At 45.9% G+C, this 16,368-nt stretch overlaps 1 long non-coding RNA gene across 1 annotated transcript; it reads right to left on the reverse strand.

Annotated features, from left to right (window-relative positions):
- Nucleotides 1-246: 246 nt before the first annotated feature.
- LOC135009128 (uncharacterized) lies at nucleotides 247-15,826 on the reverse strand. Its single transcript, XR_010208719.1, has 2 exons — nucleotides 15,678-15,826; nucleotides 247-1,821 (listed from the first exon to the last, which is right to left on the reverse strand). It is a non-coding gene; the product is annotated as an uncharacterized LOC135009128 (long non-coding RNA).
- Between the last annotated feature and the right edge of the window lie 542 nt (nucleotides 15,827-16,368).

The raw sequence follows: 16,368 nt of genomic DNA on the forward strand, positions 1-16,368 counted from the left end.
GCTTTTTACTAAAAAGTGGCTTCCGTCTTTCCATTCTAAGGCTGTAACATAACAAAATGTGGAAAAAGTGAAGCGCTGTGATTACTTTCCGTGTGCACTGTATTTGCATTTTGTATGTATGGGATTGCACCACCTACTTGCGGGTGTGCAATACCTTACAAATCGGAATCAGGCCCAAAGTCTGAAGACCTGCCAATCACTTGTTTCTTGTCTGTAAGACAAGATCAGTATAAATGCTCTTACAAATTTTAGTTTTTTATACATTTTCTTTACTAGTCAAACATGTGAAACAGCAAGGCACTAATACAAAACACAACAAATGTATTCAATGGATTGAAAAAGCAATAATATAGAGCTATCACATTAATAGTGTATGATAGGGCCACACAAACAAATGAGATTAAAAAAATGTGTGGTCGACATTAAATGATGTAGACAGCATTATGCCTACATGGTTATGCAAGTATATTTTAATGTACAGTTGACAATAATGTTAAATAGTGGCCTCACTTTTTTAAATATTACTCATTATTAATGTAGGATTGCTGATTTTATTTTGTGTAAGGCGCACCATTTTACAAATACTGCCCTCGCCTTCTGGGATTAGGTAATGCACAGGACTGATTCAATTATATTGATGTGTAACAAAAATCTGAGAACCAATGAAGGGATAAACATCTTGAAATATAGAGAGAAATCAACTAGCAACGGATGGGGTTTGAGGTCTATAAGAGCAATATACAGCAGACCTCTCAAGCTGGTAGGTATGTAGTTCTACATGACTCCATGTCAGAGACCGTGGGCTTACCTCTGGTGTCAGGGCCCGGGGCTTGCCCGTTCCATTGCTGGCAGAGGAGCTGGTCATGGTCGAGGTGAGGCGCGGTGGGTCTGGTGGCAGTGACTGCTGCGGGCCCTGGAGTACCAGAGACGGGTGACTGGGCAGGTGAGGAAGCGTGCCCTTGTGTGTCTGCTGTACTGGGGGCTGCCATGTTGGAGACCAAACTTCTCTGTGGCCAATGGATAGGCTCTGCGGTTTCATTCAGCCAATCCCGGGCAGCTTTCTCTTTTAAAAGGGGTCAGCCCAGACTTTAACACTGCCAGTACTTCAAGTTACTGCCAAGAGCAGAAGCTCCAGCTCTGTGCTCCCTCAGGAAATTCCTGTGGTTGTTTCTCGTGCTCCAGGGGTCTCCAACTCTACTCTCCAAGTCTTCCCAATAACCTGCCGCTGCACTCTTGCTGGCTGTCCTTCCAGTTCCGTCGACCGCAGCTGACCACTCTACGAGCCCCGACCTCGGTTACTCTGTGACCATAGAGGGCTTCCCGAGTCTGCAGCAGTGTTCTCCAGCCAAGTCAACCAAGCATTAATTCTTCAGTGTTCTTCAGTCACGTTTGCTAAGCATTCACTCTTCAATTTTCATTTCTCAGTGTTCTTTAGTCACGTTCTTCAATCTTCGTTCTTCAGTGTTCTTCAGTCACATCTGCCAAGCATCCATTCTTCAGTCTTCGTTCTTCAGTGTTCTTCACCCACATTTGCCAAGCATTCAGTCTTCAGTTTGCATTCTTCAGTTATCTTCAGCCACATTTGCCAAACAAACACTCTTTAATCTTCAAGTTACATTTGTCAGTGGTCTGCAGCCTTGCCCACCAGGCATAACTCCTCAGCCTCCTTAGGCTTCATTCGCCTCCTCTGGCGCTCCAGGTTTCATGAGAAGGAACTATATCCAACCACCTCTCTTCCTTCCTGCTGTGGCATCCACTTCTCCAGTAAACGCCCACATGCTGGATCTTCATCTACAGCCCGTTGTGACACTCCATTCTTATCTAAATAAGACATATATTGGTACAATTCATGTTACAATCCATTAACAACTCTCCAATGAGAGATCAGTATAAATCTATTAACAACTCTCCTATGTACAAATAAGCAAAATATTGTTAATTAGAGCCAAACAGATCGTCCAACTATTTTATACAAGGAAACAGCCCATGTTTCCTTTTATAAAATAGTTGGACAATCTGTCTTCCCAGTGTCAGCAGCCAGAATACCAACACTGGAATCCCAACACTCATCAGAATACTGACGCCAGAATCCTGTGAGCATAGTGGGAGGTTTAGGTTTAGGTGCCACCCCTGGAGGTTAGGGTTAGGCTGCGGGAGGGGAGAGGTTAGGTCTAGGATGCAAAGGGGGGGAGGGGTTGGGTTAGGCACCACCAAGGGGAGGTTATGTTTAGGCTGTGGGAAATGGGGGGGGGGGGAGGAGGTTAGATTTAGGCAACAGTGGGGGAGGTTAGGGTTACACACAGTAGCGGATCTTGCCACGGGCAAGCAGGACTTTTTCCCGGGGCGCCGCCTTCCGGAGGGCGCCGGCACCATCCGGAGGGCGCTGCACCATGGCAAGATCCACTACTGCTGTGCCCCCCGCTGCCCGCTGTGTCCCCTGGCTGTGTCCCCCTGTGAAGGGAACTAGACACTACGCGTCTAGTTTCCCTTCGTGGAGAGGACCTTTGCTGTGCAGTGCGCGATGACGTCATCGCGCACCGCACAGCAAAGGTCCTCTCCACGAAGGGAACTAGACGCTACCCGCCTAGTTTCCCTTCATGGAGAGGACCTTTGCTGTGCGGTACGCGATGATGTCATCACGCACCGCTCAGCATTTCAGCGGTGCTACTCTACTGTACAGGGGGTGTAACTGACCACGCCGCCTGTATGAAGCCATGCCCCCATTTCCCGCTCGGGGCGCAAAAAGGGCTAGAACCGGCCCTGGTTGCACACCATAGGGAGAGCGGAGATGTTAGGTTTAGGCTACGAGAAGGGAGGGTTAGCAGGTGAGGGAAGAATAGCCCTAGCTCACTCCTGTCAGTATTTAAATTGTCGTGATGCTGGCATCGGTATACTGAACGCTGTCATCCCGATCGCCGTTAAATCATACCCAGCCTGTGACCTCACATGCTTATACTGTACTTTAAGCAATTGTCACTTGTTTGCTGTAACTGGTCCTGCATAACGGCAAACACAGCAACTTCAGCCCCACATCTCCCCCATAACAACATCTGTAACACTTTTTAATGTCAAACAGGAACTATAAACACTGGGGTGCTGTGGAGTTCTGAAACAGGATTGCCATGTCCTCTTCGGTCACAGGTACTGCAAGCATTACAACAGCATGTTTGTCTTATTTAGATGCTACTAGTTGTACATACTGTAAGCGTATATTGTGAATAAAGATACTGGTGTAGATAATGTCACAAAATCATTGCAAGACAGAAACTCCACAGGAAGAAACGCAACAAGAAGTGTCTCAAAACCCATTAATGAATAAAGGATTGAAAGCACAATTCAATGATCAGTGAGATAAAAAGTATTAAAAGATACAGGATAAAGGCTGATCTTAAGCTGCCGTTTTGTAGACCATACAGTTTCTCAAAAGCAAAACCACAAATTAAACTGCATTATTTCAAACCTACAGTGCATCCGGAAAGTATTCACAGCGTTTCACTTTTCCACATTTTGTTACGTTACAGCTGTGTTTTCCAAACTTTTTTTAATCACGGCGCCCTAGAGTATCAGAATTTTTTTCACGGCACCCCTAGGCCAAAAATTTCTTATTGAGAAATTTAGAAAGAAATATTAAATTAAGTAGATTGTGTTTATATGTCATCCTTAGGCTCAATTGTGTGGTGAGGGACAAGATTTGCTTGTTTGTCCACATATTTTATGACTGACCACTACTAGCACTAGTTTTGCCTATTATATTGACCATAAATATTTTGAATTTGTCCTGGACCACCAATCCAAGCCACCCCTGCAAGTGTCCCAAGGCACCCCAGGGAGCCACGGCACACAGTTTGGGAACCACTGCGTTACAGCCTTATTCCAAAATGGAATAAATTAATTTGTTCCCTCAAATTCTACACACAATACCTCATAATGACAATGTGAAAAAAAGTTTGAGATTTTTGCAAATTTATTACAAATAAAAAAAACTAAGAAATCACATGTACATAAGTATTCACAGCCTTTGCCAAAATTGAGCTCAAGTGCATCCTGTTTCCACTGATCATCCTTGAGATGTTCCTGGAAAAAGTGAAGCACTGTGAATACTTTCAGGATGTGCTGTACATTAGATAGATAGAGATAGATTTCATCATGGGAGTATCAAATATTGCAACCAGATATTACTTTGGACTCCTGGCCATTACCTCTGTCTTCCCTATAACCTCCCTTCACCTCTACCTCTTCCCTTTCTAATATACTTCCTTTTCCTCTTCCTTCACACTCTCATTAGAAGAGATCTGCTTCTACCTACATGACCTAGCACTCCTTTCCTTATTCTATTACATAATCTCCCTCACAAAACACAGAATAAAGAAAAGAATACAGACAAAACAGTGAACTAAACCCATTACCAGTCACACACCACTAACACGCAAATAATGCAGACAGGATTTAGAGTAAAATACACCAAACAGTAAAACAAATAAGTAAAGAGACAACAAAAAAGCACAAGGCAATTCTTAGACACATACTTGCCTACTTTTGAAAACTAGGTTCAGGTAGATCAGACCTGGGCAAAGTACGGCCCGAGGGCCACATGCGGCCCTTTGGCAATCCCTGTCCGGCCCGCGTAGGCTCTCCGCCCACAGTCTCCCTGCACCATGGATATGTTTATTTTTCTGCTCGGGTCCTGCAGGAAGCGCTGTGAATCACAGTCCTCTGTGTGCCTCAGCCAACACTGAAATGCTTTTGGCTGAGGCGCACACAGGACGAGTGACTCACAGCGCATCCTGCAGGACACAATCGTTCCCCATTGCCCGCCTCCCCTGTCAGTCACCGCCAGCATGTTCCCAAGGCGCCTCCTGATACGTCCGTCGTCCTTCCTTGCCTAACAGCGCGTCGCTCAGTCAGCTCCATGCTGTGTTGCGTTGCCGACTAGAGGACCGTTCTCCTACCCCCAATATAGAGATCCTGGGCAGGTACATATTATATCCCCTGTACATAAAAAAAATTATAATAATTGTGTGTGTGTGTGTGTGTGTGTGTGCCCTACGTTGTGTACTGCGTAGCAGTGATAATATAAAAGTTCCATTCGGCGGTACTCTGGAATAATCAGCAAATGCCGGTTTTGGTTCGGCCCTCCAACACATTTCAGATTTTTCATGTGGCCCCCTATAGAAATTAATTGCCCACCCCTGAGGTAGATTATAGTTGGTAGTAAAATGCACTGTGCGAAGTGTGGCACACCATTTAGGGGGCTTGTCATGTTCCACTTAAAGTGCGTGCCTAGCTCCACATATGGGCATATCTACGCTTAAATGGTTGTTGCAAGATATTTCTATATAACAATAGCAGCAATATATTCTCAGAAATTATGCAATTATTAGTATTAACATTGCTGCCTGCAATACTGGATCTCTTGTGTGCAAATATTCGCTGTGAAACTTCTCACTCAGCACAAAGGTGGTCATTCCGAGTTGTTCGCTCGCAAGCTGCTTTTAGCAGCTTTGCACACGCTAAGCTGCTGCCTACTGGGAGTGAATCTTAGCATAGTAGATTTGCGAACGAAAGATTAGCAGATTTGCGAATAGACAGTTCTTAGCAGTTTCTGAGTAGCTCGAGACTTACTCTGCCACTGCGATCAGTTCAGTCAGTTTCGTTCCTGGTTTGATGTCACAAACACACCCAGCGTTCACCCAAACACTCCCCCATTTCTTCAGACACTCCCGCATTTTTCCCAGAAACGGCAGCATTTTTTCGCACACACCCATAAAACGGCCAGTTTCCGCCCAGAAACACCCACTTCCTGTCAATCACACTACGATCACCAGAACGAAGAAAAAACCTCGTAATGCCGTGAGTAAAATACCTAACTTAATAGAAAATTTACTTGGCGCAGTCGCACTGCGGACATTACGCATGCGCATTAGCGACTAAACGCTCCATTGCGGAAAAAAAATAACGAGCGATCAACTCGGAATGACCACCAATATACTTAATAAATGTGATGCCTATGCAATAAATTTAAAATGCAGTTTGACCTGATTTTAAAACTTTTTGTTGTATTTTCCTTTTTGTGTGTTTAAGTAAAGTAAAGAATACTAATAATTCCACAATTCACACATACTAGCATCCTAGATAAGACACAGATCACAGGTGTCAAGCAAACGGTATTCTCTAATGCCAGGGGTCCCACAAGGGTTTGCTGAGAGTAGACAGCAGAGGCTTATGAGCCCAGGCAGAAGTCATACTAGTGACTGCAGCAAATCACTGTCCTTGGTCAGAAATTCCTTGGTGGATCCCTGGCTGCAATGAAGAATTCAAGGAATCAGGAGATATGATTTATAATGTAGGGCAGCGGGAGATAATAGCTTCAAACTGTACTCTCCTGGAGGATCTGAAAGGCTAAGAAACTATGCTTAAAAATCACTATTTAACAACCAGTATAAAACAATGTATAATGTGACTTCTTTAGTTGATAAAATTTAGAAAAGTAAGTGTATAATTTTGAAAGAACTTAACTTAAAATGTGTATGGACTTGGTTCCTGTTAAACAATGATAATATGGCAACTCTCAGTCCTTGTAAAACTCAATTAGGAAGCAAATAGCATAATTCTTTATGTATATTAACACAGTCCAAGCGGAGACTTCACTAGAAAAAAAAGTTGTTTTGCAACAGTTGTTTGGCAGTTAGAATCCAATTTGGCATTATCTTTACTTTATTTCATCTTAAATGGGCAGTGCCAGATTAAGGTCCACATGGTAATACAAAATTATATGGTCCTAGTGCACACACCCTTTAGCAGCCTCAGTATAGTATAAAATATGGGGTCACACCTTTTCCGCAAACATACAAAGTTTAAGCACAGTTCGAGTTGTTCGCTCGCAAGCTGCTTTTAGCAGCTTTGCACACGCTAAGCCGCCGCCTACTGGGAGTGAATCTTAGCTTAGCAAAATTGCGAACGAAAGATTCGCAATATTGCGAAAAGACTTCTCTGTGCAGTTTCTGAGTAGCTCGAGACTTACTCTGCCAGTGCGATCAGTTCAGTGCTTGTCGTTCCTGGTTTGACGTCACAAACACACCCAGCGTTCGCCCAGACACTCCTCCGTTTCTCCAGCCACTCCCGCGTTTTTCCCAGAAACGGTAGCGTTTTTTCAAACACTCCCATAAAACGGCCAGTTTCCGCCAAGAAACACCCACTTCCTGTCAATCACATTACGATCACCAGAACGAAGAAAAAACCTTGTAATGCCGTGAGTAAAATACCTAACTGCATAGCAAATTTACTTGGCGCAGTCGCAGTGCGAACATTGCGCATGCGCAGTTAGCAGAAAATCGCTGCGATGCGAAGAAAATTACTGAGCGAACAACTCGGAATGACCACCATTACCCACTCTTCCCTCTGATAAGATGCTTTTTCTTCCACTTCAGAAGATTTGTAGTTCATACGTAAAGGAAGGAAGAAAAGCAAAAAAATATAATGGTAGGTAATGATCAGTCTTCTCAAATAACCATCCACAACAGGTCATCATAGTCACCATACTCACAATGGTAATAATAATAGTAGACACATCTGGTGGGTATTTAGCTCAGAAGCCTTCCTTTTCCCTTGTTAAATAGCACAGATAGACGCTCAGCATGGATATAAATGTACATAAAACGGTAATATGGTTTATATAAAAGCTTCATTCATAAACATAGCAAGCAGACAGTCAACATAAATGAGGGTGATCTCATACCAAGGTATATGGAGGTAGCTGTAGGTGTAAAACAAAAACGGAGCCCCGTTCATAAGCGTATCCTCCTTTCCTCCACGTCTATGGCCACCACAGTTCCAGAGCAGACTTCCCCACCTATGTGTTTTCACCCCAAAAGGGTCTTAACAAAGACATTTTGAGGTTCAAAACACTTAGGTGTACATTTATACTCATGCTGAGGGTCTATCTGTGCTAGAGAACAAGGAGAAAAGAACACTTCTGAACGAAAGACCCACCAAATATGTCTATTATTATTACTATCATTGTAAGTTCTTTGCTGAGGGGGTCTCCCCTAATGTTATTATATACAGTGACAGTGATTACCCTTTGTGGATGGTTATTTGAGAAGCCTGATCATTACCTACCATTATATTTTTTTGCTTTGCTTCCTCAATTTATGTATGAACTACACATCTATTAAAGTGGAAGAAAAAGCATCTTATCGAAAGGAAGTGTGGTTAATGTTTTCTTTATGCGCCTATGTTGAGTATTAGAAACTGTGATTAAACTAAGGTCCACATGGGCCTGGAGCTGAAATTTATGAAGGGCCTATTGTGTGCCTCAGTAGGAGGTGTGACTAGTAATATGGGTGTGTGAGCAATGTGGTGTGGGTATGGTCTACATATGTAGTGTGGCCTGTGCCATGGGTGTGGCTATCTCCATGGAGGTCATAGTTAGTGCCTACCTTCAACCACTTAATAGTGGAGCTATAACAAGAAAAAGTTTGTGACCACTATATAATAGAGTAACAGCGACCGCCATATGATAGAGAGAGCATCGCAGTGACCACCATATAATACAGAGAGCATCACAGTGACCAACATATGATACAGAGAGCTGTATCAACATACAAGGGGAGCAATGATGAGGCAAAACTGAGCAGATGTAGAAAGATTAGAAAAGATGGGGGCAATACAGAGCAGATGGAGAAATGGTAGCATAGACAGGGGAAATATTGCAAAGGGAAAGGAGAGCAGACACGTAGGCATAATAGAGCAGACAGGAAAGGGGAGCAGAGATCTGGGCAAAACAAGACAGGGAATTGAGGGCTCATGGGACACACAGTCACTTATTGACACAGATGCCACTTACAGACACACACACAATTATTAACACAGACGCCACTTATTGACATACACCTACACAGACACCTCTTACTGACACAGATTCCACTTACTGACAAACACACAGACACATTTACTGACACACCTTACTGAAACACACTTACTGAAACATACATAATTAATGACAGACAACCCTTACTGACACAGATACAACTTACTGACACAAACACACTTACTGACACAGACCCCCTTAGTGACCGATACTACTTACTGACACCTCTTTCCTACAAAGATACCACTTACTGACAGACACACTAACTAACTAACACAGACACACTTACTGACACAGATACCCCTTACTGACACACACACTTACCAACACATACACACTTACTGAAAGACATCCTTTACTGACACCGCTTACTGACACAGACACCCTTACCTACACAGACACCCTTAAATGACACAGTACCCCTTACTGACAGATTATACTGACACAGACACCCCTTACTGATACAGATGTCACTTATTAACACAAACACATACACTGATACAGACACACTTACTGGCAGAAATACTGACACATCGTACTGACACAAACACTTATGGACACAGACACCCCTTACTGACATATATACTTATTGACATGCACCACTTACTGCCATATACCCCTTGCTAACACAGGCACTAATTATTGGCACAAACATACATATATACTTACTGTCAGACACTCCTTACTGACACAGCTATAACTTACTGACACCCCTTACCAACACACACATCACTCACTGACACCCTTTATTGACACAGACTTACTGACACAGACACAACTAACTGACAGACACTACTTACTGACACACACAAAACAGATAAACTTACTAACACAGACACAACTTGCTGAAATAGGGGTAAAGGGAGGCCCCCAAGCCTATTGTGCACTGAATCTCTCTGGGTGTTGCACACCCCGCTCCACTTTGACATCCACAACATTGGACCCGGCTCTCCTAACAGACAGCAGCCTCCGCTCCGTGCCTTTCCCCTCTTTCGTCCCACATCGGATTGTCAAGAGAAGTGATGGAAAAAGGGCCAGATGGAGCTGCAGCTCCAGGACCCCTATTGAAAGTAGGCCCACAGGATCCCCTGCAGTCAGTGCTGACGGGGGAGGGGGGGAATCGTCCCAAGGTAGTATCAACTTTACTGCCAGGAGCACACAGGCTGTTGCCCTCATACTACCCCCTGGAGGTGACAATGAGGGCTTAAGAAGATCTGGAATGGTTACAGAACCAGCAGGCAAAAACATAGTCAACAAATCCAAAGTAGGGATGGCCATCGATGGTCAAGGACCACTGACAGTTTGCCACCAATGGCTGATGCTTTTTTGCCATCAGTGGTGGAGAGCTGAAGATTCTCCAAAATTAATGGCATCCTGTCTACATTTTTTCCCTCTGATGTAGTGAGCACTAAGCTTAGCCCTGTCCCCATGTTGTTAAGCCCTGTCCCACATGGTCCCATCAAGCCCCGCCCTCAGATCTGATTGGACCTCTGGGATGGCTATCAACGGGTATAAAGTATTGATGGTTCACTGTTGATGGTTTCAGGCTAACGATGTCACTCACAAGTGGCACCATCATTGGTTAACCCATCGATAGCCATTCCTGATATAAGGTCAGGGTCACTAGCGGAGGTCAGTGGTGTATTTCCCACTTGGCATGTGAGGCTTATTGGGAATTCATTTGGTTTTCCCCCATGGATGGCTAAAGTATTCAACATTGGCCATAGACCATCAATGTTTTTGACTAATTCATGGTCGATGGCCATCCCTAACACGTACCGAGCAGGGCTGCTCCTGGTAGAGAGGTGGAACTGCTGCAGAATCAGATCCCTGGCCAGCCAGAGAGGAACAGCACTGCTCTGCTTCTTGTAAGGTAAGTGTGTGTGTAGTGTGCAAAATGTGTGTAGAGTGCACAGTATGTGTAAGTGTATAAAATGTGTGTGCTCAGTGTATGTGTAGTGTGCAGTGTGTGTAGGGTGTGTGTGCAGTGCATACTTGCCTACTCTCTCGAAATGGCCGGGAGGCTCCCAAAAATGTTGTGGTCATGATTCAAGCTTTATGCTGGGCCAAAAGGAGGATGATTAGTTTTTGGCAAACTGAACACCCCCCCTGCATTTGCCATTAACACATCATGTTTCAAATGCAAAACATTTTTGCCCAAGCAGTGGTTTTAAAATCAGCAGTTCATTGTAAATCATTTATGGGTTGTAGTACACCACATGAACGTAGTTTAGGTCATTTAACATATTGAATATATATACAGAGAGAGAGATAGTTGGCACAACAGGGGGCAGTGGTGATGCTTTCGCATGTTTAGGGTAGCCCTCTGCCTATGCAGCCTAGCTGCGAAGGCACACAGCCACCCATGTTTTGGGTCGCTGCAGCTGCATGTGACATCACGCAGCCGCCGTGGCCCGCCCCGCAAATGGCCTGGACATGCCTGCATTGTCCGGACTGTGCCCCCCCCAACTGCAAATCGATGCCCCTTTAATGCCGCCGCGATGCGCCCTCCCCTGCCCCATGGACGCCTTTGCTTGTCAATCAGACAGAGGCGTTCCCATCTCACTGTGTGCGCATGCGCAGTGCGGCTGCGCATGCGCATGGTTAACAGGACTGCCGCAGCAGCTTTCCTTGCTGAATTAGGCTTATAGTTGCTACTGCTGCGTTCAGTCTGTGTAGCGCTAGACCAGGGGTCTTCAACCTTTAAGACAGTGTGGGCCACATAAAAAAATGAAACGAAGCCGAGGGCCACTAAGCTATACTGCGGTATTTAGAATCTAAATTTTAATTTATGATTGTAATGAGACCTTTTCTAGACTCATAAGACCATAAAAAAGACTTCAAAAGATAATTATTGTAATTTAATGAATGAAACATGGTCTACTTTACCTTTGTTATTATAATAAGTTCATATCAGTGGGAAACTTGGCATTGTTTTTGCTTGGCCAGCTTGTCAATGTTGGCATCAATGTTAGAAGTCGCTATGCGCAGAGTATTCTCAAGATGTTGGTCTGTAAGCACTGAACTGGACTCATACGGCAGTATCACTGGACTGGTGGGTATAATGTGGGCATGCTTTCACAATATTGCTGCTGTCTGTCTGTGATGGGGGGAGGGAGGGTATGATAGCGCCTATGTCAAGACATAGGTGCTATCATACCCTCCCTCCTCCCCATCACAGACAGACAGCAGCATTGTCAAAGCATGCTCCCTGCCATCTCTGCTCTTAATACTTAATACACCCCCTGCTGGGTCCCCCGCCACGCCCCCTGCCCTCAATACTAATTTATTCACTGCCATGCTCAGGCTGCCGCACCCCCGTCCCCGCCGCTCCCGCACGCCGGGTTCCTGCACTGCCCCCTGCCCTCAACACTTATACACTTTTATTCTCCTGCCGCAGCCCCCCCCCCCCCCCCCCCGCGCCGGGTCCCCGCCGCACACAGCCATGCTCAGGCTGCATACATGCTGCCGCACCCCCTCCGCTCCCGCCCGCCGGGTTCCCGCACTGCCCCCTGCTCTCAATGGTAACTTGCCGCACCCCCCCCAGCCGGGTCCCCGCCGCTCTCACCCACCTATTCAACACTGCAGGCGGAGGGAGACACAGGGAGGGAGACACAGTAAGGGTGACCAGACCACTGACCAGCCTAAGAGGAGCTACTCCCCTTCTTCACAGGCAACCAGTGACAGTGCGGGGGAGTCACATGACTCCGGGAAAGGGAATTATTTTTTTTTTGTTCATATGTGCGCTGCGGGCGGGCGCGTCGGCGGGCCATGGAAACCATAGCAGCGGGCCACCTGTGGCCCGCGGGCCACGGGTTGAAGACCCCTGCGCTAGACCTTACTTTAGCCTCAATGGGGGTCATTCCGAGTTGTTCGCTCGTTGCCGATTTTTGCTATGCTGCGATTTGTTGCTAATTGCGCATGCGCAAGGCACGCAGGGCGCATGCGCTTAGTTATTTAACTAAAAACTTAGCAGTTTTGCTGCGGATCCTGCAGCGCTTTTCAGTTGCACTGCTGATCGGTGAATGATTGACAGGAAAGGGGCGTTTCTGGGTGGTAACTGAGCGTTTTTCGGGAGTGTGATAAAAAATGCAGGCGTGTCAGGGAAAAACGCGGGAGTGTCTGGAGAAACGGGGGAGTGGCTGGCCAAACGCAGGGCGTGTTTGTGACGTCAAACCAGGAACTAAACAGACTGAGCTGATCGCAATCTGTGAGTAGGTCTGGAGCTACTCAGAAACTGCATAGAATTATTTAGTAGCAGTTCTGCTAATCTTTCGTTCGCTATTCTGCTAAGCTAAGATACACTCCCAGAGGGCGGCGGCCTAGCGTGTGCAATGCTGCTAAAAGCAGCTAGCGAGCGAACAACTCGGAATGAGGGCCAATGTCCCTTGCTTTTGCATATACTGTAGGCTGCGAATGTGTATGCAATTGCAAATGAGTTGTGATGAATCCGGCGGGTGTTTCATTTCTGGACGGCAGCTTCACTTGCTAACAATAGCAGCTCCTTAGCCTAGAAAATTGCAATTGCAAATGTAATTTCATATAAACATGAATTAGGCCCTATGTCAATGTGCAATTTTTCTGGAATCCCCCAAAGAAACAGTGCCCAATATCAAATATTACAAATCTATCAGAACACTGAATCTGAAAATAGACTCTTTTCTTGTTGTTCATGTCTGCAATATGGCTAAACCTCTGCTGTTATTCTAATGAAACAGTTTATGAGGAACTGTACATCATATGTAATTTAAATTTTATTGAATGATGAATATAAGAGATTGTGCTGAGTCATAATTCTGCGATGATGTCATATAGGCTGACCATAATATCTCTTTAAACTGGGACACTAATGAATTACACAGGTTCTGTGGCTGGCTGACATCAAGTCTGTATGTCACCTGGTTTTATTCAGCCCCAGAACCTGTGTAATTTATGAGTGTCCCAGTTTAAAGGGATATTATGGTCATCCTACAGTACATGATACCGTATGCACATTTAATCTCTCTTGAATATGATTAACCACTTAACTGACATTTATTTCACCAAAAACTGCTCTGAAATTGTCGTTTTTTTATGACTGAATTAGGTGAAGAACATGAATTTAACCCTATTCCAAATGATTTTAGTTAAATATTTTTTAAAATATCGAAACATCGATCGGGAACATCGCGACCATTGCAGCTTTCATTTTGAAAGCCGGGACAGCCTCCAGGTATACAGGGGGTGTCTGGGGGTGGCTTGGGAGGGTTAATTTACACTCACCAGCGGCTGCCATTGTCTGCAGCCGCTGGAGGGGGGGGGGGGGGGACCTGCCATACTGATCGATCATCAGCAGTGATCGGCAGCACGGCAATCAGTAGGGGAGAGTGCAGGGAGGCAGAGGGAGCAGCAGCGGAGGGAAGTTTCCCTTCCCCGCTAACACTCTCTATCTGACTGGTCGCATCCTGTGCGACCAGGTCAGATAGAGCACTTGCAGGCATGGTCGCATCTGATGCGACCATGCCAGCCAGGTGGTTAAGAAGTGAGAGTAAAGATATTAATCTTTGACTTTCAGGTGAACAAAGATAGTATTGGTACATACCCAGCAATGTTGGTGTCCAATTAGGCCACAAATTACAGCTTATATAGTACCAAACAGACTATAGATTCTGACATGCTATATTCCCAGTGGAAAACTGTGCAGAGATGCTAACGCCTTATTTATTTGGTGAAGCTCAGAAAACCTAGATGAATTTAGATTAAATGCCTCACACTGGAGTGATGGCTGATGGGAGAGCCCAACAATTTCCCCACTGACACTTTGAAAGAGAGAAACCGGTTAGGTTGCATCTTTTTGATTTGTCTGAGGTTCTTAAGAAATTGCTTCAACCCAGAACTAATTTAGAAACATGAATCATAAAGATTTCACTAGAGATCTGTCATGAGAGCTGAGGAACTCATCTTCGTTGTTGAGAGATTTGAGGCTTAGTGGGAGATGTCTGAGCCATGACTATTTCTGCCTAAAGCCATGCCAAAAGAAATATAGAGTGCGGTGGCTCTGAACAGGATCTTGCATGAGAGCGACATGATGGAAAGGGGCCAGTAAAGGAAGTAACTGGGCCAGAATGTTTTGATTTCGGAGGCGTGGTTTATTTGCAGGCCCAATATCCCTGGGAAGGGCCCTTGACTATAAGGTAATAAGCAGAGCCGGCGGAACCCACTCAGCGAAGGGATGTAGTGCAGGTAGGCGCCAGGCAGGAGAGGCGCTTTCCCTACACTGCATCCCTTCACTGTGTGCTGTTTTTGCCGGCTGCCGCTGCGCCTATATCACTGTACAAGCAGCGGCAGCCGGCAGCCTGGATCGCGGAACTTCTGTCCCCCCACTCCAGCGGCCAGCCCCACCTCCTCCCGTCCTGTGACAGCGCTGTGACGCTAGTAAGGGGAGGTGTGGGGGCGGGACCAGCAAAGGACGACTTCGGAAGCTGAGAGCTGCAGTCACTGCTGACTGCAGTACCGCCAGGAGCCACTAGATGCCCCCATCCCTATGGACGGAGCCATCTCATCACCTGACAGGACTCAGGATCAGGAACAAAAGAGAGACTGCCCGAGACCAGGGCCGGATTAACAATGGGGCGGATGGAGCTGCAGCTCCAGGCCCCCCATTGCAAATAGGCCCACAGATCCCCTGCAGTGCAGCAAGCCAGTGTTGAGAGGAGAAATACTTTTCTCCTGTCATCACTAATCAACACCCTTGCCGTGGCTCAGTCTATCCCCTCCGGGCTACCCGCAGGCCCGCAGTGTGCACATCCGCCCCCATCCCCCATATTACCTGAAGCTTAGAAGACCCCGGGCTGCGATAAGCTCCGCCCAGACCGCGATAAGCTCCGCCCCCATGCTGCCTCCAGCTGTGCTCCTTCAGATTGTCTGACACTCCTCATGCCATCCACGGCTCTGTCCCCGGATGATAAGCTCCACCCCCTCCTCCTCTCCAGCCACACTGAGCCTCCAGTCATCCCTCCTCCCCTGGGAAGCCCTCAGCTACGCCCACATGTTTGATTAGCTCCGCCCCCTGGACAGTCAGCAGCAGCTTTGTCCCCCAGGTCACCTGAAGTTCTGCCAATTCAGCTGCTGTAAGTCATCATGTCCTTTTATAGCTTTAAATATGCAGCCAAAAAGTGTGCAGAGCCAGAAGGTATATACAGTCACTGTATAGCAGTGGAAAAAAGGCAGCGGCTCTCAGAGGCTTAAGGATTGAATCCGTGTATTTAATACATTACAACCAAAACTCCAACATTTTGGGGCTGCAACTCCCCTTTATCAAGGTGAGATTACCTTGATTAAGGGGCGTTGTAGCCCAGAAACGTTGGAGTTTTGGTTGTAATGTATTAAATACACGGATTCAACCCTTAAGCCTCTGAGAGCCGCTGCCTTTTTTCCACTGCTGTACTACAAGTCTCAGGGGTCACTAGAGCCAAAGTGAATGGGAGAGGGAGTGCCAATATATATATATATATATATAT

This window comes from Pseudophryne corroboree, chromosome 2 (assembly GCF_028390025.1).
Source record: "Pseudophryne corroboree isolate aPseCor3 chromosome 2, aPseCor3.hap2, whole genome shotgun sequence".
NCBI lineage: Eukaryota > Metazoa > Chordata > Amphibia > Anura > Myobatrachidae > Pseudophryne > Pseudophryne corroboree.